We start from the raw sequence: 23,770 nt of genomic DNA on the forward strand, positions 1-23,770 counted from the left end.
TACCAGATTTACTACCTTTTCAAGAAAAACTGAACACTCAGATTTTTCTGTGAATCTTTTGATATTTTGGTGGGAAGAACCATGGTTCATGCCCAGTGCACCTGTGGGATAAAACAGATTAACAGGTAGTTAAGTCAGATATTAACAAGGGTAAAACATATAGGACAGTTGTCTCTGATTTTTAGTGCTAGCTGAGCGTCACTATTTCCGGAAAGAAGGGACAATGGCAAAAATTTCATGTACAAGAGTGATCATGAAAGAAACCAGCTTGATTCTTTTGTTTCTCTGCCACTGTTCTCTTCAGCCTGTGATATGTCACTGCCAAAATAAGAAAATCCAGGAAGTGAGTGCCTGGTGGCGTCAGTAATCTGAGACAGATAATTTGAGTGATGCTGATTGAAGAATAACTGTGGTCTGATAAGAAGATTAGGATAATTCCTTTATTATTTCCTGCCAATGGCTTATTAGAGGAAGAGCCTGGCACAATATGGGATTAATAAATATTTGTTAAATGCATGAATGAATATTGTTCTATATTTATAGAAATTTTTAGATAAGGTTCAGTATTTTTTTTCTGAGAAAATTCTCCATAATCAAGGGCCTTACCAGATAAAGTGAAGACATTATGTTAAGTGAAATAAGTCAAGCACAAAAGTACAAATATTGTATGATTTCACTTACATAAAGTACCTAGAATAACCATATTTATAGAAACAGAAATAGAATGGCAATTACCAGGTAGTGGGAGTGTCAGTAATGGAGAGTTGTTTAATGGGTAGAGTTTCAGTTTGGGACATTGAGAATGGTCTAGTGATGGATAGTAGTGTTATATGCACAAAAGTGTGAATATACTTAATCCTACTGAATTGTTCACTTAAAGGTGGTTAAAAAATTGTGTTGGGAAAGGCTCCTGTGTTGTTGAAGCTGCTCAGTTGTGGGTGCAGCCTTGTACCAGGCAGCCCAATCCTGGTACAAGACCTAAAGTAAATTCCTAGAAGAAGTCTTTCCTAGGCTGTGAATTTGCAGTAACAGGTGTGCACATCCTAGCAGCAGTTTGATGATCATGTATGAAACTGCAAATAGGACAAAAACAAACAAACAATAAATAAATTGGTTAAAATGGTAAACTGTATATTTTACCACAATAAAGAAGTGTATTATCAGAATTGGAAAAAACCACCTTAAACTTCATATGGAACTAAAAGAGAGCCCACATAGCCAAGACAATCCTAAGCAAAAAGAACAAAGCCAGAGATATCACGCTACCTGATTTCAAATGATACTACAGGCTACAGTAATCAAAACAGCATGATACTGGTACCAAAACAGAGATATAGACCAAAGGAACAGAAAAGAGGCCTCAGAGGCAAGGCCACATATCTACAACCATCTGATCTTTGACAAACCTGACAAAAACAAGCAATGGGGAAAGGATTCACTGTTTAATAAATGGTGTTGGGAAAACTGGCTAGCCATGTGCAGAAAACAGAAACTGGACCCCTTCCTGACACATTACACTAAAATTAACTCCAGATGGATTAAAGACTTAAACATAACACCTAATATCATAAAAACCCTAGAAGAAAACCTAGGCAAAACCATTCAGGACATAGGCATAGGCAAGGACTTCATGACTAAAACACCAAAAGCACTGGCAACAAAAGCCAAAATAGACAAATGGGACCTAATTAAACTCCAGAGCTTTTGTGCAGCAAAACAAACAATCATTAGAGTGAACTGGCAACCAACAGATGTGAAAAATTTTTGCAATCTGCCCATCTGACAATGGGCTAATATCCAGAATCTACAAAGAACTAAAACAGATTTACAAGAAAAATAACAGCCCCATTCAAAAGTAGGCAAAGGATATGAACATTTTTCAAAAGAAGACATTTATGAGGCCAAGAAACATATAAAATATGCTCATCATCACTGGTCGTTAGAAAAATGCAAATCAAAACCACATTGAGATATCATCTCAGGCCAGTTAGAATGGCGATCATTAAAAAATCTGGAGACAACAGATGCTGGAGAGGATGTGGAGAAATAGGAACACTTTTACACTGTTGGTGGGAGTGTAAATTAGTGCAACCATTGTGGGAGACAGTGTGGCGATTCCTCAAGGACCTAGAAATAGAAATTCCATTTGACCCAGCAATCCCATTACTGTATATATATTCCAAAGGATCATAAATTGCTGGGATTACAGGCATGAGCCACTGAGGCTGGCCTAGTTTTAGATAGCTTTAAACATTGATGTAATGTGGCAAGGCCCATGGCATGGTTATTTTCTATTGGGGTTTGTTTATCAGAAGTATGCTTCTGACTTTCAGAAGAATATGAGAGGAATGCATGATGTCCACCTCTCTTTCTCCATCCTCATTTCTAATCACTCCACTTAAGTCCCATATAACCTCACGCCTAGACAATTACATTAGTGTTCTACTTTTAACTCTTTTCTCATTCAATGCATACTGCACTATTTAATCATAGTGATTTTCCAAAATATAACCTTTTCCTAATTATTTCCTATTTCACAAAGGTCATATCTAGCATGGGTGCTCTTAACTTCCTACTCTTCCCCTACTTCTATAAACATCTCTGCATGCTGTGACCTTGCCTGCTTTCCCTGTTCCAGAAGGAGAAGGAGAGTTTTACACTCCTACTTCCTAGCTAAGGCTAATCCAGTCACCTGTGCTCTGGCTTTCATTCCCTCCCACCTTCTCCAAGATCTACAGCTATCAGCTGTCTTTTCTTTCCTGTGTCTTTAGCTTCTTCCTCTCTTTCAGCTCCTTCCCTCTCACCTAGAAACAAGCTCCAGTCATTCACAGTTTGCAAAACAAACAGTACTTTTCTCACCATCCTGAATTCCTCCTTCTTCTAATCATTCTTAAACTTCTTGAAAGACTGAGGCCTGTTCACTTTCTCCACTTTCTTTCCACTCCTACAGGCTCCTGCCCTCCCTCAATTGAAACTGCTCTATGAATGTTACCCATGGCTGCTTAGGTGCCAAATCCAATAAGTAGTTTTCATTATTTATTTATCCAATTTGTCTGCAGTTTTGACAATGTTGCCTTTTTTTTTTCCTGGAGGAAAGTTTATTATTTCATATATATATATATGTGTTTTTTTATTGCACTTTAGGTTCTGGGGTACATGTGCAAATCATGCAGGATTGTTGCATAGGTACACACATGGCAATGTGGTTTGCTGCCTCCATCCCCCCGTCACCTATATCTGGAATTTCTCTCCATGTTATCCCTCCCCAACCTCCCTACCCTCTGCTGTCCCTCCCCTAGTCCCCCACAACAGATCCCAGTGTGTGATGCTCCCTTCCCCTTATCCATGTGTTCTCATTGTTCAGCACCCACCTATGAGAGAGAATATGCAGTGTTTTATTTTCTGTTCTTGTGTCAGTTTGCTGAGAATGACAGTTTCCAGATTCAGCCATGTCCCTACAAAGGACATGAACTCATCGTTTTTTATGGCAGCATAGTATTCCATGGTGTATATGTGCCACATTTTCTTTGTTGGTTTAAAGTCTATTTTATCAGAGACTAGGATTGAAACTCCTGCTTCTTTTTTTTGTTTTTTTTTTTTTTTTTTGCTCTTCATTTGCTTGGTAAATCTTCCTCCAGCCCTTTATTTTGAGCCCATGTGTGTCCTTGCACATGAGATGGGTTTCTTGAATACAGCACACTGATGGGTTTTGACTTTTTATCCAATTTGCCAGTCTATGTCTTTTATTGGGGCATTTAGTCCATTTACATTTAAGGTTAATATTGTTATGTGTGAATTTGATCCTGCCATTTTGATGCCAGCTGTGTGTTTTGCCCGTTAGTTGATGTAGTTTCTTCACTGTGTTGATGGTCTTTCCCATTTGGTACATTTTTGGAGTGGCTGGTACTAGTGGCTGGTACTAGTTGTTCCTTTCCATGTTTAGTGCTTCTGCCTTCTTGTAAGGCAGACCCGGTGGTGATGAAATCTCTCAGCAACTGCTTGTTCGTAAAGGATTTTATTTCTCCTTCACTTATGAAGCTTAGTTTGGCTGGATATGAAATTCTAGGTTGAAAGTACTTTTCTTTAAGAATGTTGAATATTGGCCCCCACTCTCTTCTGGCTTGTAGGGTTTCTGCTGAGAAATCCACTGTGAGTCTGATGGGCTTCCCTTTGTGGGTAACCCAACCTTTCTCTCTGCCTTCCCTTAGCATTTTTTTCCTTCATTTCAACCATGTAAATCTGACGATTATGTGCCTGTGGTTGCCCTTCTTGAGGAATATCTTTGTGGTGTTCTCTGTATTTCCTGGACTTGAATGTTGGCCTGCCTTGCTAGATTGGGGAAGTTCTCCTTGATAATATCCTGAAGAGTGTTTTCCAGCATGGATTCATTCTCTACGTCACATTCAGGTACACCTATCAAACGTAGATTAGGTCCTTTCACATGATCCTGTATTTCTTGTGGGCTTTGTTCATTTCTTTTCACTGTTTTTTCTCTAATCTTGCCTTCTTATTTTATTTAATTGAGTTGATCTTCAGTCTCTGACATCCTTTCTTCTGTTTCGTCAGTTTGTCTATTGAAACTTGTGTATGCTTTGCAAAGTTCTCATGTTGTGTTTTTCAGCACCATCAAGTCATTAATGTTCTCTAAGCTGTTTATTCTCATTAGCATTTCATCTAACCTTTGTTCAAGCTTCTCAGTTTCTTTGCATTGAGTTAGAACATGTTCTTGTAGCTCAAAGAAGTTTGTTATTACCAACCTTCTGAAGCCTGTTTCAGTCAATTCATCAGACTCATTCTCCATCCAGCTTTGTTCCCTTGCTTGTGAGATGAGGAGTTGTGATCCCTTGGAGGAGGAGAAGCATTCTGATTTTTGATGTTTTCATCCTTTTTGCACTGGTTTCTTCCGATCTTCCTGAATTTATCTGCCTGTGGTCTTTTTAGTTGGTGACTTTCAGATGGGATCTCTGGGTGGATGTCCTTTTTGTTGATGTTGAAGTTATTTCTTTCTGTTTTTTTAGTTTTCCTTCTAACAGGCCCCTCTGCTGCTGGACTGCTGGGGGTCCACTCCAGACCCTGCTTGCTTCGGGATCATCTGCAGTGGCTGCAGAACATTAATGGTTGCTGCCAGTTTCTTCTTCTGTTATCTTTGTCCCAGAATGGTACCCACCAGATGTCAGCCTGAGCTCTCCTTTATGAGGCATCTCTTTGGATGTACAGGGGTCATGGAGCTACTTGCAGAGACAGTTTGTCCCTTATAGGAGCACAAGTGCTGAGCTGTGAGCTCCATTGTTCCATTCAGAGCTGCTGGGCAGGTACGTTTAAGTCTGCTGCAGCAGAACTCATGACCACCTTTTTTCCCAGGTGCTCTGTTCTGGGAAGGTGGGGCTTTATTTATAAGTTCCTGATGTGCTGCTGCCTTTTTTCAGAGATTCCCTGCCCAGCAAGGAGGTAGTCTAGTCAGTCGGCCAGCAGAGGCATTGCTGAGCTGCCATGAACTCTGCCTAGCTGTTGTTTGAACTTCCTTGCAGTTTTGTTTACAGAGGTACAGTTAGAATTGCCTTGGTAATGGCGGTCTGCCTCAGTAATGGCGGACTGCCTTGGTAATGGCAGACTGCCTAGGTAATGGCAGACTGCCTCAGTAAAAGTGGATTGCCTCAGTAATGGTGGACTGCCTCGGTAATGGTGGACTGCCTCGGTAATGGCTGACGACCTTCTCCCCACCAAACTGGACTATCCTGGGTCCAGTTGCACTTGCTGCAAAACTTTTAATCCAGAGCATTTCAGATTGCTGGTCTTTGTGGGGATGTAACCCACCAAGCTAGATCACCTGGCTCCCTGTCTCAGCCCCCTTTTTTTCAGTTGAATGGGTGGCTCTGTCTCACAGGCATTCCAGGCGCCAGTTGAAATGGCTGCCCAGATTTGTGTGACTTTTTGTGTGGAGACCCGCTGCGCCAGCTGAAACACCCATGCTGGAAACTCGTGGTGCTTTTCAGCTCCAGAATCTCCTGATCTGTGGGCAGTAATAACTCATTTGGAAATATGGTGATCACTCACCCTCTGCATTGTTCTCGCTGGGAACTGCACTCCAGAGCTGTTCCTATTTGGCCATCTTGGCTTTTAAAATCTTTCTTGCCCTGGCTTCCAGGGAACCACTTCTCTTAATTCTATAATTGTTCCTTCTCCCTTTCCTCTGTCTACCCTCAACTATTGTGCGTTCTATTTTCCCCTTTGAAGTCCCTTCTCAGCCTGCGCAGAGGTGACAATTCCAGTCCAATGACATCACCATATGCTAATGACTCCCAAGTCTCTCCCTCAGCCTCAGCATTCTCCCATTTTCTAAACTTAGTTGCAAACTGAACATATCCACCTGGATGTGCAGCATAATTCCCTTTCCCCTGAGCTACCTCCTAACTCCTGCTTTCCATAGCTTGGTACCTGGCACTGCCAGCTATCAAGTGCCCATGAAGAAACATGGAAAAGATTCTACTTCTTTTCTAAATACCTAATGCAGTTAGGATTGTGTTGTGTGCATTTCACTGAAGTATCTCTTTAAGACTCTTTCCCTTGTCTGTCCTGCCTGGCTCTTTAACTATTTAGCTAATGGTTCTTTAACTATTCACTTCCTCAAATAAGATGGCACCATGTTAAGAATCATATAAAATATTCTTTATTTACCATAACACTGTTTGTAGTAACTTTCAGATCTTTTTAAGAACATCTGGAAATTTAGGCCAGAACTTGATTTTATTAAAAGTTAGAATATAGCAGTGAAATAGCACTTCACATCCATTCGGGTGGCTATTATTTTTTAACAAAATAAGAAAATAACAGTGTTGGCAAGGATGTGGAGAAATAGAAACTCTTGTGCACTGCCAATGGAAATGTAAAATGATGCCGCCATTGTGGAACACAGAATGGTGATTCCTCAAAAAATTTAACATGCAATTATCATGATTCAGTGATTCCACTTTTATGTCTATGCACAAGAGAATTAAAAGCGAAGACTAGAACAGATATTTGTACACCATTGTTTGTAAGAGTATCATTCACAATAGCCAAAAGTAGAAATGACCCAAATAACAATCAGTGGATAAATGGATCAGCAAAACATGATATATACACACATACAATGCAATATTTTTTGGCTTTCAAAAAATTAAAATTCTGACACATACTATAACATGGATGAACCTTGAGGACATTATGCTAAGTGAAATAAGCCAGACACAAATGGGCAAATGTGGTTCCACTTATCTGAGGTACCTAGAATACTCAAATTTATAGAAACAGAAAGTATAATAGTGGCTTCCAGGAGCAGTGGGGAAGGCTAACAAGGAGCTGTTTTTTACTGAGTAGAGTGCTATGTGGGATTATAACAAATGTCTTGGAGATGAATAGTGGTGATATTTGTACAACAACATGAATGTATGTAACACCGCTGAATTGTACACATAAAAATTGTTAATATGGTAAATTTTATGTTACGTACCTTTTCCTACAATTAAAAAATATTAGACTGTATTTATCAAATTTTTCAAAACTTTCATTTCTTTAACGTTCGGGGAGAATTTACTCTGTCCTAAATAATACATGGGGATAGGAACTAACTGAAGCGAGTGATCTCTTGGCAGAATCAGCGATGTCAATGGGCAATTTGAAATCTCTGGGTGAAAAGAAATGGAGAGGATCTGTAGATGTGAGAGTGATCTGCAGCAAAACCTGCCTTGTCTGCTTGCATCTCTCCAGATGCTCGGCAGTGGAGTGTGAGTTTCTCAGCTTGAACTGGACTCTTCTACTTCTGTTAAAGGAAACATTAACCCAGTGCACCCAAGAAGAAAATAGAACTATTCCCAGGCCCCTCCCCCCCCCAAAAAAAACCATGTTTAAAACACATGCATTTGTAGACTAATTACAAAGCAATCCAAATGCTGAGTAACAGACAAAAGCAATTCAAGATCAGAACAAAGTCTTTGGGAGCTCTAACAGGGAAATATGTGTTTCATTGTTAAATGCCAAAGTAAATACAGCATGCAAACCCAAAACTGCTTATCTGTGTGGTTTTCATAGTGTCAATATATATGCAAAGTTGGTCTGGCTGCACTGAAAGCCATTAAAGGTCATGGAAGTAAAAACAAAAGTCAGACTGTCTGTGTGAACCTTTGGCAAGCAAGTGCCAAGTTTCTTCGTCATAGTCTCAGTTCTGAAGAAGTGAGCGAGAGGTGGCAGTAATGGTCTTTCTCTCTCTCTCTCTCTCTGCCTCTCTCTCTCTTTCTTTCTCAATTGTAAATTAAAGCATTATTTTCTTTGAGTCCCAGCAAATAGAATTCAATATTACAGTGAAAGTTACCAATGAAAGAGATGTCCTGTTCTTTTAAATATCTATTTACTGTAATGCATATTGCACCATGGTTAAAATGAGAACTTTTTCCTTTTAAATTGACCTGCTTTGGGGAAAATACAGGCAATCCCTTCAAAATTTCCTCCTTCTTGTCAAATCAAAATTGCTTCAGATAAGTAAAGACCACAAGAATACTCACTGTAGCCACATAGATTCAAGATGCCAGAAATAGCAGATCACATATTTTTCTTTAGTTGTGCAACACAGCTTTTTAGTACAGCTCAGGAAGCTGCTGAAATGGTAGGTAGATAAGTATAACAAATTATATTGGTTGAAAAAGGAGCTACACTCAGTGGGATGAATTTGCCTTGGTATTTACTTTACTTGGCAACTGGGTACTGGAGATTTTTTTGTTTGTTTATTTTGTTTTGTAGCAGGGGTGGAAAAGTATGGAAATGAAGCAGTATGTCAATTTTACAAGCATTTACAGAATGACTACTATATGTGGGACACTCTGTTAGGTACATTTGTGAGTTACTTAAAGCTCACAAATGTTGAGTAATTTCCCCCAAGGTCTCATTGCTAATAAATAACAGAACATAGGCCGTTGTAATTCTAAAGTCCAAGCTTTTAACCTCTATCCTACGTTACCGCTCAATTTGTTAAAAGGGCAAGATTCTGCGTTATGTATTCCTGTATCTGGACTTCCCTCATACCCCTGGATCAGAGTGCTCCCCAACACAATTTCCCTTTCCTCAGTCCTCTCCTATGAATCAAGACAGTTAAGAGGTCTTGCTCATTGATGCTCATTACAAGTTCCATGCTGCTGCTACTACAACTACTATTGCTACAGTTAACAGCACTAGTTCTATTATAATGTTACAGTTACTAACAATGAGAATTGATAAAATGCATTGAGTACTTACTATATGGATGGAACTCTGGTAAGAATTTTGCACTTGATCTTAGCCAAAAGGCCAAGATTGCTAGAGATTTTGTAAGCCTTATTTCATGTAACACTTTCAATGGTAGTTGGAGGTGCATGCACTGGAAATAGACTTTTCTGGGGTTAGGTGCTAGCCTATTTATTCATTAGCTGTGTGACCATGGGCAAGTTGTTTAACTTTCTGGACTCTTGATTTCTGCATCTGTAAAAATGGAAATAATAAAAATATCTAAGAGAAGTCTGGGGGAAATTAAATAATGTAATTTAAAGAAATGGCTAGCACACCTGATAAATATTGGCTATAAGTTAATTAATAAATTAACTATTAATAAAAATACTATTAATAGTTTCAGCCATTGGTAAACTCCCTGTCATGTTCATACTGCCCAGCTATGAAGAATTTCATGTTGGTTTATTTTTTATAACTATTTTTTTTTAATTTCAGTTCCCTATCTGAAGCCCTATTTTGATCTCTAGTCCAATTGTCTGGATTCTTAGCACTCTGTTTTATTACAGGGGACTGGATCTTGTCCATAACTGCTGGTCAGTTTCTAGGTGAGCCGCTGCATATCACCCACTTTTGCCTAAGATCTCACCTAAGTCAGGGCATGCATCATTATAGTTACAGAGGATTCAAAGGTGAAAAGAAATAGTCGTGTCCTAAAACAACTTAAAATCTTTATAAAATCAGAACTATCATATCAAACATAACTTACACATCTGCCTAGATCCCAGTGGCCTTGCCTTCACTGCCCCCCAGGCCATTAGCCTCTCCTTGGAAGCCTCTGTGGTACACTTAACTCTATTACTCATGTAGTTCTGCTGAATGGAGACAACTAATTGCTTCTCCAAGAATATTAGCCCTCTGCCTTGGTTGCCACTGGGCAACCAGATAACCAGCCATATGCTCAGAGTCTCTGGCTGCTTCTGCCATTTATGTATTCAGATGAAACACTTCACCACAGGGCATGATTTTTGGCTTCCTGATCAGCCAGATATTACATCTGGAAGTACAGGAAAATTAACTCCCTGTGGGATCAATTTGAGCCAAAGTAAGGAAGCAAGCAGTAACTCTCTCTCCTCTCTCCCTTCAGACCTTAGGTTTCGAGTGTAGCTGAGCAATAAACATAGCAAGAGATTCAGTCTCTCTATGGCTTATTTTGAAGCTGTGGCTAGCATGATAACCTTCTGTTACTTCTCATCCTTCCCAAGCTCACTTCCTTTTCCCTCACTCTCACTGCCCTGGGATTGTACCTTCCATACAAAGTTTAATCATTTAACCCATGCCTCAGGGTCTGTTTCCTAGGGAACTCAGGCTAAGAAAAACATGGGTAGAACCATTAGGCACATTCTGATAACCTCCCTAATAGAGTTACTAGAAGCACTTTGGGGACCTGGAGGAGGAAGAGAAGATTAATTTAGCTGGACCTTAATACCAAGAATGGTTAATATTTACTACTTGCTAAATGTCAGTCACTGTCTAGTGAGCTTCACACATATTATGATTTTCCTCATTTTGCATATGAGTAAGCCAAAGCATAGCAAAGTTAAATAACTTACTCCAGGTCATACAGCCTACTAGTAGAAGAGTTTGAATTCAAATTTTACCATAAAGCCAATGCTCATAATTACTAGTCTTTGAAAATGTTATGCAAAATGAAATGAGGGACTGGGCTTGGTGGCTCACGCCTGTCATCCTAGCACTTTGGGAGGTTGAAGTGGACTGGTCCCTTGTGTCTAGGAGTTCGAGACCAACCTCTGGGCAACATGGTGAAACCCCGTCTCTATTGACGATGTTTTTAAAAATGCAGTGAAGGAAGATAACCAAATTGAATAGACTTTGGAGCTTCAAAATTTGAGACTGTTGAGCCAAAGAATGAAAGGAGAGTCATTAGGCTTAAGAGAAGAGAAGAGATGGAAGATGGAGGGATCCTGATGTAACCTGGTGTTCTTTATGATCATTCCTCCTCACACAGACCTCTCACCACAAGATTCCCCTTCTCCAGCACACACTGCACACTAACATAACTGAACAGTTTTGTCTTCAGGGTTCGCATGTAACCCAGCATTTCCCTCCCACTAACTTTGTTTGCCTAAAAGGAAAAAAGAAAAACATAGAGTTTGCAGATAAATCCTCTCATTCCACATTAGAGATAAGGAGCTTCTAAAAGCAAATATTAGACTTCGTTTTAGCTATAAATGATGTTATCAAACTCTTTCCTGTTTTGATGGAGGAGGAAAGTTAGAAGGCAAGAAAGCCCTGGGTCCTGAAAGGGACAGAGCATTCTGGAGGCAGGAAAAATGACCTCGCTAATTATATGATTTATTTATGGTTCTTCGTAGTTCATCTTCATCTGAGACCAAGCAAGACAGAGCTGGGCATGGCAGTCCTGTGGGGCCATGCTTTGACAAATCATCATGGAAACAGTGATCAGATAATAAACATAAGCAGAGATGTAATCCATGATAGGACACTGATAAAAAATAGAATTCTATTTGGAATGTCAACTGTTTTAAACAAGGGGAATTGTAATCAGACGCTGGGTATTACAAAACTTAATGACTATTATAGTTCAAATTGAGTTTCAACAAATGTTATTACAAGAAAATATAGAAAGACATCATTTCTAAGCTTAATCTTGGAATGATAGTCAATTTAGTTAAAAAGATATTTGTTATATTTTATCAGTCAATAATGGATACTATTATAGAGTTCATTTTATAAGGCATGCCCTATACGTGTGTGAGATACTAGTGAGGAAGTTAAATAGGAAATGTCAATATTTGAAGTAAAAAATTACACCCCTCTGAAATGCCAAAGCATAGCTTTTAAAATAAAATTTCCCATGTATCTTAGTCTATTTACACGACTATGACAAAATGCCATGGATGGGGTAATTTATAAACAACAGAAGTTTGTTGCTTATAATTCTGGAAACTGCGAAGTTCAAAGTCAAGGCACCAGCAGATTCAGTGTCTGGTGAGGGCTTTGCAGATGACACCTTATTGCTGTGTCCTCACATGGCAGAGGAGACAGAAGGAGTAAACAGGCTCCCTCAAGTGCTTTATAGGGGTGCTAATCCCATTCATGAGGGTGAATTCGTGAGGCCTCTCCTCCAAGGCCCCGCCTCTTAATGCCATCACCTTGATGGTTAGGTTTCAACATATGAATTTTGGAGGAATACAAACATTCAGACCATAGCATCATATACATTAATTTAAAAAAATTTTTTTTCCACTTTGTTTCATATCCCTATGTGTTTGATGTTTCTAGTCATATCACCATTTTGAACAAGGTCAGCAACTTATTAGTGCTGTTCCCTAAGCCTGTGCATCTTGTAGTTGTTCAATACCATAAGGATCCCCATGCTAATGAATGCTTTTAATTACATCCTATTTTGCAAACATTTAGATATTTGTTTGGCTAAATTTAGTTAACCAAACAGTCAGGGGAAGATCACATGGCTGCATTGTATGACTGTCTTCCATGAGACAAGAGAAACCTATTTCATGATGGTTAAAAGCTCCCCATGGTCCCACAAGCTAATTAAAATAAATTAGAGTCATGCTTAATAACAATAGGAGATTAATACTTAATTTAAAATAACTAGTTTTAAATTACATTTTTGTATGTTTTCCACAGTTCATTAAAATCGTTTTTATATCAAATTTGAGTAACATAAAATGTTAGCTTTTCTAATTTGCTATAAAATAACTATCACGAGTTGGGTCAGGGGCAGAGTCTCATGCCTATAATCCTAGCCTTGGGGAGGCTGAGGTGGGTGGATCACTTGAGGTCAGGAGTTCAAGACCAGCCTGGTCAACATGGCAAAACCCTTTCTCTACTAAAAGTACAAAAATTCATGAGGCGTGGTGGTGTACACCTGTAATCCCAGCTACTCGGGAGGCTGAGGCATGAGAATTGCTTGAACTTGGGAGGTAGAAGTCGCAGTGAGCTGAGATTGCACCACTGCACTTCAGCCTGGATGGTGGAGTGAGCCTCTGTCTCAAAAAAAAAAAAAAAAAAAAAAAAAAAATGTATCTCAGGCTGAGTGCAGTGGCTCACAGCTGTAATCTCAGTGCTTCAGGAGATAAAAAAGAGAGGATTTCTTGAGGCCAAGAATTCGAGTGCAGCCTAACAATAGTGAGACCCCGTTTCTATAAAAAATTTAAAAATTAGCCAGATACGGAGGTGCATACTTGTAGTCCTAGCTTCTCAGGAGGCTGAGGCAGAAACTTCATTTGACCCCAGGAGTTAGAAGCTGCAGTAAGCTATGATTGTGCTGCTGCACTCCAGCCTGGGCAACAGAGCCAGACTCTGTCATTAAAATAAATAAATAAAAATTATCACAAATTTAGTGTCTTAAAATAATGTAAATTTGTTAGCTCACAGTTCTACAGGCCAGAAGTCCAGTATGGGTTGCTTCCTGATGGCTCTAGGAGAAAATCACTTCCTCACTCATTCAGGTGTTAACAGAATATAGTTCCATGTGGTTGAAGGACTGAGGTGCCCATTTTCTTCCTAACAGTACACTGAGGGCCATTACAGTGGCCATTTAGAGGCCACTGTAGTTGCTGGTTCATGGCCCCTTCCTCTCTCTGTCTTAAAAGCCAGCCATGTTGGGTTGAGTCTTTGTTGCATCTCTTTCTGACCACAACAAGAAAAAGTTTTCTGCTTTTAAAAATGCATGTGGTTCAATTGGACTCACCTGCATTGCCCAGGATATTCAGGACAGATAATCTCACAGTCTGAAGGTCCATAACCTTAATCGCATCTACAAATTCCCTTTTGCCATGTAAGAGGACATATTCACAAATTCCAGAGATTAGGACATGGACATCTTTCGGGGCCATTATTCTATGTACCACAAATGAGGAAGCACATGGTGGTGGAGGGAAGAAAAATTCTACAGGAAAGAACTATGTTTTATGCATTTTTTTTTTTTCCTGCAACATGTCTTCCAAACATTGTCCGAGTAAGTGGCTTATAACTCCTGAAATGGCACACTTCCTGATTTACAACGCGTAACTTAACGGTTTACAGTGCAGTTGAAGAAGACATCCGTCATGAAGCATGCCACACTGGCAGTGTTCTCTTTTGTTAGAAGGTCTTTTGGCCTCCCCTATTTAGGTATTACACCAACCAGCATCAAGAGCCACCTGGCTTTTGGACCTCATAGTCTGATACCGGGATCTAACAAACTGCTCTAAATGTTCAAGTTGGCCTACAGTAGTTCTCCAGAAGTATATAGCCTTTTTGGAGAATCTACTCCAAACAATAGGACGGGCTAATTGTGGGTCTCTCTAGGGGATCAAAGTTACTTTTAGATGGACTCCAATAAGAATATGATTTAATCCAGTTGTTTCTTATAGTCTGATCACCAGACTTTTCTGGTGGTCATTTTTTTAATGTGGACCAGACCATCGATTTCAGTTACTAGACTATTGCAGTAACCTTCTAACTCACCTCCCTGTTTCCAGTCTCTCCCCACAATATCTTATCCTCTACAGGTATTGATCGACTTAAGACCTATGCAACTTATGACCATTCGACTTTACGACCACAATCGCTAGCCACGACTGCTCCGCGTCTGGCAGTGCAAATGTTGCCCAGCTGGGCGTATGACAGTGCGGACCAGCTTCTGGCAGCTCTCCCATCTCCACGTGCACCATTTCAACTGTTATCCCAGACTCGGTACAGCAATTTGTGTCTTGTGTCTTGGATATCTTTCATCAAACCCCTCCCAATAAACTTCTTATACATTTCAAAGCAATGGACCCAAACATCGAACGAATTGCAAGGATTGAACGGATGGCGCATGATGTGTTTCGTCCGTATCGTGAAATTTATGAAGAAAAAAAGAAACATACAATTCAGACAAAGCTCACCATGTTTATGAAAAAACCAACTCCGGTAACCCCAACTGCTGCCTCAGATGACGACATCAACGATCCGCAGCCAAGCACCAGCGGCCAATAAAATGTTTCGTACATGTTTATATATTTTGATATGTTTTGCAATTGGGAAAATGTTTCCTATGGTATTTTTTACGCCTGTATTTTATATTTTTGTATGCACCTGTATTTTGTAATTTTGTATGTTTTGCAAATATTAAACCAGTTGTACTGGTAATGCAGTGTTTAACTTAAACCTGACAAATGTAAAAATAAGAAACAAAATGGTGTAGAGATGATACAAATGGCATAAAATGAACAAAGAAAATTATGATATATAACAATAATGAAAGAAAATTATGATAAAATATGACTTAAAGATTTTTATAACATCATTTCACAGTACTGTACATATAGCCTACTCAACTTACGACCAAATCGTGTTACCACCGGTCTGTCGGAACCAATCGTGGTCGTAAGTCAAGTACTAGCTGTATATTATCAGGACAGTGGAAATTCTCAGTGTTTTAGTGTTTAATATCCCTGAGGAATCCACCACACTTCCATTAGAAACAGTGCCTCATAATGGTTTGACTTCTCAACACAAAGTCTGTTAAGTTTATTTTAAAAATCCCAGATGATTCTGAGCCCCCCCATTACTCACCCCCAAATAATTCTGTAACCTCCTTTTCATATGCTTTAAGGGGGCATGGGATCATCATCATAATAAACCTTTTTGTCTTTAATCCCAGTGACTTGGGAGGCAGGCGGGAGGGTCACTTGAGCCCAGGAGTTTGAGGCTGCAGTGAGCCATAATCACGCCACTGCATTCCAGCCTGGACAACAGAGTAAGACCCTGTCTCTTACAAGGTAACAAAAATAATAGTAAACCTTTCTATTGTCATTACAATAACGCTTACATGCTTCTTACCATGTGCCAGATATTGTTCCAGGTGCTTTATTTATGTTAATTCCTTTCTTCTGTGTAAGTGCTCTTATTAAGCAATGTTACAGATGAGAGAAATGAGGTTAAGTGACTTGCCCATAGTCGTATAGTTGATAAGTGAGGGACCTGTGACATAAACTCAGATGCTTTACTCTTAACCACTAAGCCAAACTATAACCCAGCATCTTCTGTTAAGAATCCAGAAGTATCTAGTTGCTAAAACATAAATATTAGCATACCTCTACTTTCAAACCTTTCTGTTAAAGATTTTATTAATTTATTTTTATTTTATTTATTTTGAGATGAAGTCTCACTCTGTTGCCCAGCCTGGAGTGCAGTATCGCAATCTCACCTCACTGCAACCTCTACGCCCTGAATTCTAGCTATTCTCTTGACTCAACCTCCTGAGTAGCTGGGATTACAGGCATGCGCCATCACGCCTGGCCAATTTTTTTAGTTTTAGTAAAGACAGCATTTCGACATGTTGGCCAAGCTGACCTCAGGTGCTCTGCCTGCCTCGGCCTCCCAAAGCCACTGCTCATGCCTCAAGATTCTTTTATTATCCACATCTGACCTCAAAACTGACCCTAATGATTTCATTCTAGTATCCTATCACATTTGCTTTCATTCATTAAACATGGATTGGATATTTTGATCTAGGTAAAGACCCTACAAAGTACAGCAGAGAAACAAATAATAATCACAAATAGAGAAAGGAATTAATTTATTGAAGCTTTATGTGTCAGGCACTGTGCTGTTGTATGTATTTACCCCTTACGGCTGGGATAGCACTGGTACAACTGGGATTCAGATCCTGGCCTGTCTTCCGAGCTCCTGGTTTTTCCATGATACCAGAGGTTTTCAAAATTTTTCTTTCCTGTCAAGAAACTTATTATTGAAATGGAAATAAGCCAAATAGATAAAAGCAGAACTTCTCTGATTAATCAGATATGAAGCCCAGAACCCTTGCCTACCTCCATCCCTGGGTCTCTGACAGGACACCACAGAGCTCAATTTGGAAACCATGCACTTCACAATGCTGCTTTCTTTGATTTTGTCTTTGAACAACGTACAAAGTGCAATAGTGTAAATAGTGTAGGGTGTGCAGTGCCAGAGCATTTTGGGAACTAAAAACAAAAGGGGGAACCAGAACTAAATTTTATAAAAGAAAAGTAATTTCCACAGAGAAGGTTACATTTGACCTGCGTCTTAAGAATGGGTAGGGGTTTTCCAACAGGAGAATGAAGTGTGAACTCAAGGCAGTCACAGCAGCATAAATACTCTGACCACGTCTGGAATTCTCATATCACATTGCCTTTAAAAACCAAAATGGAAACTTGGTACCTGGACAGTGGAGTGTGGTGAAAAGAGAGGAGGTTGGAAGACAGGGGACTGGAACGAGACATACTGGACTAGCAACTTCAGTGCCTTGTTCCTCATCTTTTCATGTATGAATTAAGAGGATTTCACTAGGGACCAGTAAAAGCTCCCTCAAGCCATAGAAACATCATTCTGTAGATCGTGTAGATCACAATATCTTTTCTGCTATCTTAACTGCAAATGTAGAAGAAAAACTATTACAAGTGTCATGATTAAGAGCTTGGGTTCTGCTACTCACTTTTTCCATGATTCAGAGTAAGGTTCTTAACTACAGTATGCTTGAATTACCCTAGTTAACTATATAAGGTTGTTGGAAAAAGTATGTTAACGCACATAAAGTACATTTCCTGGTATATGTCAAGGGCTTAATGAGTGCTAACTATAGTTACGTGTGTGCTCACATAATACCTATGTACATCTACATGGGCAGAATTTTTAAAAGATTCACAGAATATGTAGACTTCAAAAACGCAATAAAACAAGGAATGTCTCTTTGTAATCTGAACTAGAAGCAATTGTTTCCAACATGAAAAACTGGACTTTTGTTGAAAATATAATATTTTTTAATTGACAAGTAATGATTGTATGTATTCAAGGAATACATAGTGATATTCAGATCCATATAATAAATAGTGATCACATGAGGGTAATTAGCATATGCATCATCTTAAACATTTATCATTTCTTTGCGTTGAGAACATTCAATATCCTCCTTCTAGCTATTTGAAACTATACGTTCTTGTTAATTATAGTCATCCTGCAGTGATATAGAAAACTAGGACTTATTCTTCCTATCTAGCTGTAATTTTGTATCCTTTAACAAATCTCTCCCTGTTCTTCCCTTTCTCCTACCTTCCCAGACTCTAGTATCCCCTGCCCTACCTTTTACTTGAAAAAATGGACTTTTACTTATTGCTTTCACTTTAGGCCAAAAAAGTGAAGGAATTGCATCTTCTTATCTGTCCTTTGCTCTCTTATAACTTAAAAAGACTTATTTTCTTTATTAGAATTTATTTTATAGATAGAAATAATCTACTCAACTTCTAAAACTCCATATTTAAAGGTCTGTTTCGGTTTAATTCAACAATAAAAAATAATGATAGTAGCTCTCATGTTTAAAATACATATGTGTCAGGCAATTTTAGACACTTTACTCAGATTATCTCATGTATCCTCACAACAATTCTATGAAATAAAGCTTCTTATTCCCATTTTACAAATAAGCAAATGGAGGCAGAGAGGATTAAAGATTCTGCCCAGGTCATGTGACTAAGAATTGCAGAGCCAGAATTCTGTCCCAAGTCCTGCCTTGGGACAGTCACATTTGGCTTTCTCACCTGCAGTACAGGACCCAAGGTGCTTTCTGAGGAGAGCCAGGAGCTGCCTGGAGATCAACACTTGGTCCTGTTCTATCAGTAGTTTCCAAATATGGCTAATGATCTAGATTCTCAGGATACCCAAATGTCCTTCAGCAGATGGGAGAATAAATAGAATGTGGCATATCCACACAATGGAATATTTTTGGCCATAAAAAGGAATAAAGTACTAATTCATGCTACAACTTGGATGGACCTTGAAAACACTATGCCAAATGAAAGAAACATTATACCATGTAATGTATGATTCCATTCATATAAAAGTCAAGAACAGGGAAACCTATAGAGAGGAAGATGGTTGCTTAGAAGTCAGGGGACAATACAGGAATAGCTAAAGAGAATGGGATTTTTTCTGAGGTGATAAAAATGTTCTAAAATTGACAGTGCTGATGGTGGCACGTGGAATATACTAAAAACCATTGAATGATATACTTTAAATGGGTGAGTTATATGGGATATGAATTATATCTCAACACAATTTTTTTTAAGAAATTATCTGGAAACTTTTAAAAAATGCCGATTCCTGGCTTTGCCTCACCCCACCCACACCTCCATCCCAACTCCTACTTCTGAGATTCCAATTCAATAAATTGGGCTGATTCTCTGAAAATTTGTATTTTACCAAGTGCCCACAGTCATTCTTGTGATAATGCATGTTTGGCTGTTACTGGTCCAGAAATGGGTTGGACTGGCCAGGAATTAACCCAGGACTAGACCAAACATGTTGAAACCCAGAATTTCTGGATGGACCTGGCTCTTTATAACTGGCATGATTTTTAGGGTGGCTGATGGAGTACTTGAGTGACTCATAGTAGGCCAAAGTCACTGAATACCAAACGTCGCAGAGTTGGCTTGGGCACTTTTTTCACCGCCCCTGGAGTAAAGCAGTGTCCAATAAAATCTGGAAGAATATTGTTTTACCAGAACATCTTGAGATTCCCATACAGCAAGCTTTTTCCTTTTTGCATAATGTTGGTGATCCTTTTGCTCCATTGTAAGTGAGTTCCCAAAGTTCTTCCTCAGTTGATTTTTTTATATGGCAAGTTAATAGAGTACCTTATTTCTGAGAGTTGGAGATAAGGAGTGAAAAGATTAATAGAGAGAAAGCTGGCAAGCAGCGATAGCTCACATCCCTAATCCCAGCACTTTGGGAGGCCAAGATGGGCGGATCACAAGGTCAGGAGTCCGAGACCAGCCTAGGCATCATGCTGAAACGCTGTCTCTACTAAAACTACAAAAATTAGCCGGGCGTGGTGGCAAATGCCTGTAATCCTGGCTACTCGGGAGACTGAGGCAGGAGAATGGCTTGAAACTGGAAGGCGGAGGTTGAGGTGAGCTGAGATCACACCACTAGACTCCAGCCTGGGTGAAAGCAAAACTCCATCTCCCTGCCCAAAAAAGAAAAAAAAAAAAAAAAAAAATTAGAGAGAGAAAGCATGTCAACTCCAGGAGAAGGAATTATACTGAGAAAGAAGTAATGACAAAAGTTTAGTGTCTGAAATTTTATATTTTAATGACAGGCTGGCTAAATGATTAGAAAACAGACTTAAGGAAATGACAGTAAATTGAAAGAAGATGAAAAAAATGAGCTCCTAACTAATTTTTAACCACATTTCATGCTTATATAGACTAAACCAGGTGCGTTTCTGGGGTTTTTACTATTCAAATATAAAAATTTGGACCTCCGAAGAGAACACTACATTTTATTGTTCCAAAATTACAAATGCTTTTGAGTATCTTTAGAATGTGATATACTTTTTCTGACCATACAGCATTACTTCTTAGTTAAGGCCCAATGCTACAATTTGACCCCTTCTGGCAAATTAAATACAATTATGCAAACTACTAGGATTTGGGCCTAATCTAATTAATACGATACATATGAAGCAGATAATAATTTCCCTGGTGGAAAACTAGATTGTCTAATTTCATGTTTGAAATTCGGTTTAGCAAAACATTGTATTATGTAAGAAAGATTTCATTACATTAAATATATTCTCTTTACTCAGACCCATAATGGACATGTTTAGAAAAATAAATCCAGACCTGGAATCGTGAAATGATACCACCTTGTTTCAGAAATTTAAAATTACAAAATAAGACATTCCATGAAACTAGAAAAATACTAATTTCATTTAGGGATAAATGCTTTTTCCTTAATAAAGTGCAAACATAGCACTACTATAATTTTTGTCTTTCTATAGCCATAAGCAGTCCAAATATGATTTAATGGAGATAACTCTGTTCATTTAAACATAAAAGCTTAAGGGTTTAAAATTGACCCAGATTAAATGCCTACCAGTAAATTCCAATCACAACTTTCTGGATGCTATTTATAATCCTGAGATTGAGTACATGCTTTTTAAAATGTCTGAATCCCATTAGCATTAATCAGTGCTGTACGTATGCCCTGAGCAGAAATCAGGAAAGAATTCTTTTTCGTGCCCCCACCAAAAAAACCTAAAGAAACTATCAGTTTCATATGGAAAAAAAGAGGATTTTTTTTTTCCTTTTTTCATACAAAAGTCAATTCTGTATGTAAGCGAAGTCCTGGTTTAATAATATTGAATATTAGTCTTTCATCTGAAGGAAATGCACAGGGTTTTAGCAAGACAAGGAGTTTTCTCAGGCCTGTGTCATTTCCAAGTGTGTGAACACAGTCTTTGCTCATTTGTTCTTAGCTCACAGGAGACTGCCAACAAGCAGGCCAGCTCTCAAGCTGTATTGTGCAAAGATTTCTAGCCCACAGGAGTTGGATTTTTTTTCCACAGGTAAAAAAGTCAATGTCATAAAGCTCTCTAAACACATACTGGAGAGTAACAACTTTTATAAAGCAGTAGCCTGTGTTGGTTACTTATTTTTAGCAGAGAAACATCAGTTTGGCTGTTAAAGAGAAAAGTTATGTTGAGAATTCTAATGCTATGTTTTCTACTCTGCTTCTAACCCTATAATGACAAATGTATTCCTGAGAAATAAAGCAGTAGAAGCAGTGTTTGTGTTGTGAGCTTGTTTACGTGCTATTCAACAAGCACAAATCTAAGTGATGCTAGCAGCTCTTTTCATTATGCCAGGGATTCCCCACCATGGGCTACATACCTCTGGGATGCGGAAGGCTGCACAGAGTCATAGCATCATAGCTAAGAAGGGAGGAGGGGCAATAATCCTCATGTTCATGTGGATTTTTAACAGAGTATTATTAAAAATGCAACCATTGTAATGGGATACGGAAGGACCCTCAAATATTTTCTATTAAGAACAAAAATAAATGATATCTTTGATTTGCTTCAGAATAATCTGAAGTGGGATGAATAAGTGAAGCACAGATAAAATAAGGTGGATCATGAGATGATAATTATTAAAGCTGGGTGATGGATACATGGAGGTTTGTTAGAGTCTCTTAGTTTTTTTAAAAAAATTTCCCAAATAACAAGCTTAAAAATTATTATGCTTAGAAAGATTGGAGACCACTGCTTTTTTTACTTAACTATTAAGTAATTTTGCCTAAAAATTCTTGCACTGGGTCAGGCACGGTGGCTCACACCTGTAATCCCAGCACTTTGGGGGGCCGAGCCGGGTGGATCACGGGTCAAGAGATAGAGACCATCCTGGCCAACATGGTGAAACCCTGTCTCTACTAAAAATACAAAAAATTAGCCGGGCGTGGTGTCACATGCCTGTAATCCCAGCTACTTGGGAGGCTGAGACAGGAAAATAGCTTGAACCCAGGAGGTGGAGGTTGCCGTGAGCCAAGAATGCACCATTGCACTCCAGCCTGGGCAACAAGAGTGAAACTCCATCTCAAAAAAAAAAAAAAAAAAAAAAAAAAATTCTTGCACTGGGTACCCAATTGATGACAAATATGAAAGTAATCAAGTTGTTAAAGCAAAGATTAAAATGGCTTACTAAATGCTACATAAGAGATACAATGTCAATATACTTACTATAGGGGTACCCAGATCTAGTTTTTACACTTAATCTAATTTTTATCTCACACCAAATATTGAAAAGGAAAAACATAGCATTTGTGTACCCATAATGGGTCATAAGATATACTGACTGAGAAAGGCTTAAAAATTAAAATGCATTTCTTGCAATTACCTGTTACACCCTTTTCCCTTCCTCCCCCTTTTTCCCTGTCTCTATTTTGCTATAATTCAGTGCTATTTACCTTAAGTTTGAAGATAATGACATGTTTCATAATTTAAGTGGCAAACACAAATTAGAATACATCCTTTTGGGCTATTACTCACAACCATTTCGTCTGCAACAACTGTTCTACTTTTCTTTAGCCTTGGCAAACTATTCAGAACAGCATTTCTTTCTTTTCATTCTGATGCAGGGTGATTGTTTGATGCTGATACAACATTGACTTTTCCCATAATTTAGCTTAGAATGTTTTACACTGGGGAGTTCCAATGTGCTTAAATTGTAAAACTTTTTCCGAGCAATTTTGTAGCAGAACTCCATGTTCTAATGTCCTCAGCAAAGTTGTTTTTAATACTTCTCCACGAATTTTCATTAAGGTTTAATTCCATTTCAACTTTGTCAGTTTAACCCAAAGATAAATTAAGACACCCAGAGAGATTATCATTTCCTGTTTGACGTCTCATTCCTGCGTACAATGGCAGTCTTTTTTATTTAGGCCTATGCCATTCCATCAGGGCAAGTAACTTTCTAACTAGTCATTATGAGCAACTCCTGGGAAATTGTGACACAGTCCCACGTATCAGCCAGTGAGTTATGTTGGGATCAAAGATTATGTGATCATATGTTTGTACGTTCCTTTGTCATGTATACTGTGGCCTATCACAGTGTGATTACTTTACATCAACTTCTCACATTCTTATCTCTTGAATGATATGTATGGTGAGCTGACCAGTGGGTTTTAA

At 38.7% G+C, this 23,770-nt stretch overlaps 1 non-coding gene across 1 annotated transcript; it reads left to right on the top strand.

The window, feature by feature from the left end:
- Positions 1–891: 891 nt before the first annotated feature.
- LOC116539811 lies at positions 892–1,085 on the top strand. The gene has a single exon (XR_004264205.1).
- Positions 1,086–23,770: the final 22,685 nt, after the last annotated feature.

This window comes from Sapajus apella, unplaced genomic scaffold (assembly GCF_009761245.1).
Source record: "Sapajus apella isolate SASKATOON/1434 unplaced genomic scaffold, GSC_monkey_1.0 scaffold133, whole genome shotgun sequence".
NCBI classification, from domain to species: domain Eukaryota; kingdom Metazoa; phylum Chordata; class Mammalia; order Primates; family Cebidae; genus Sapajus; species Sapajus apella.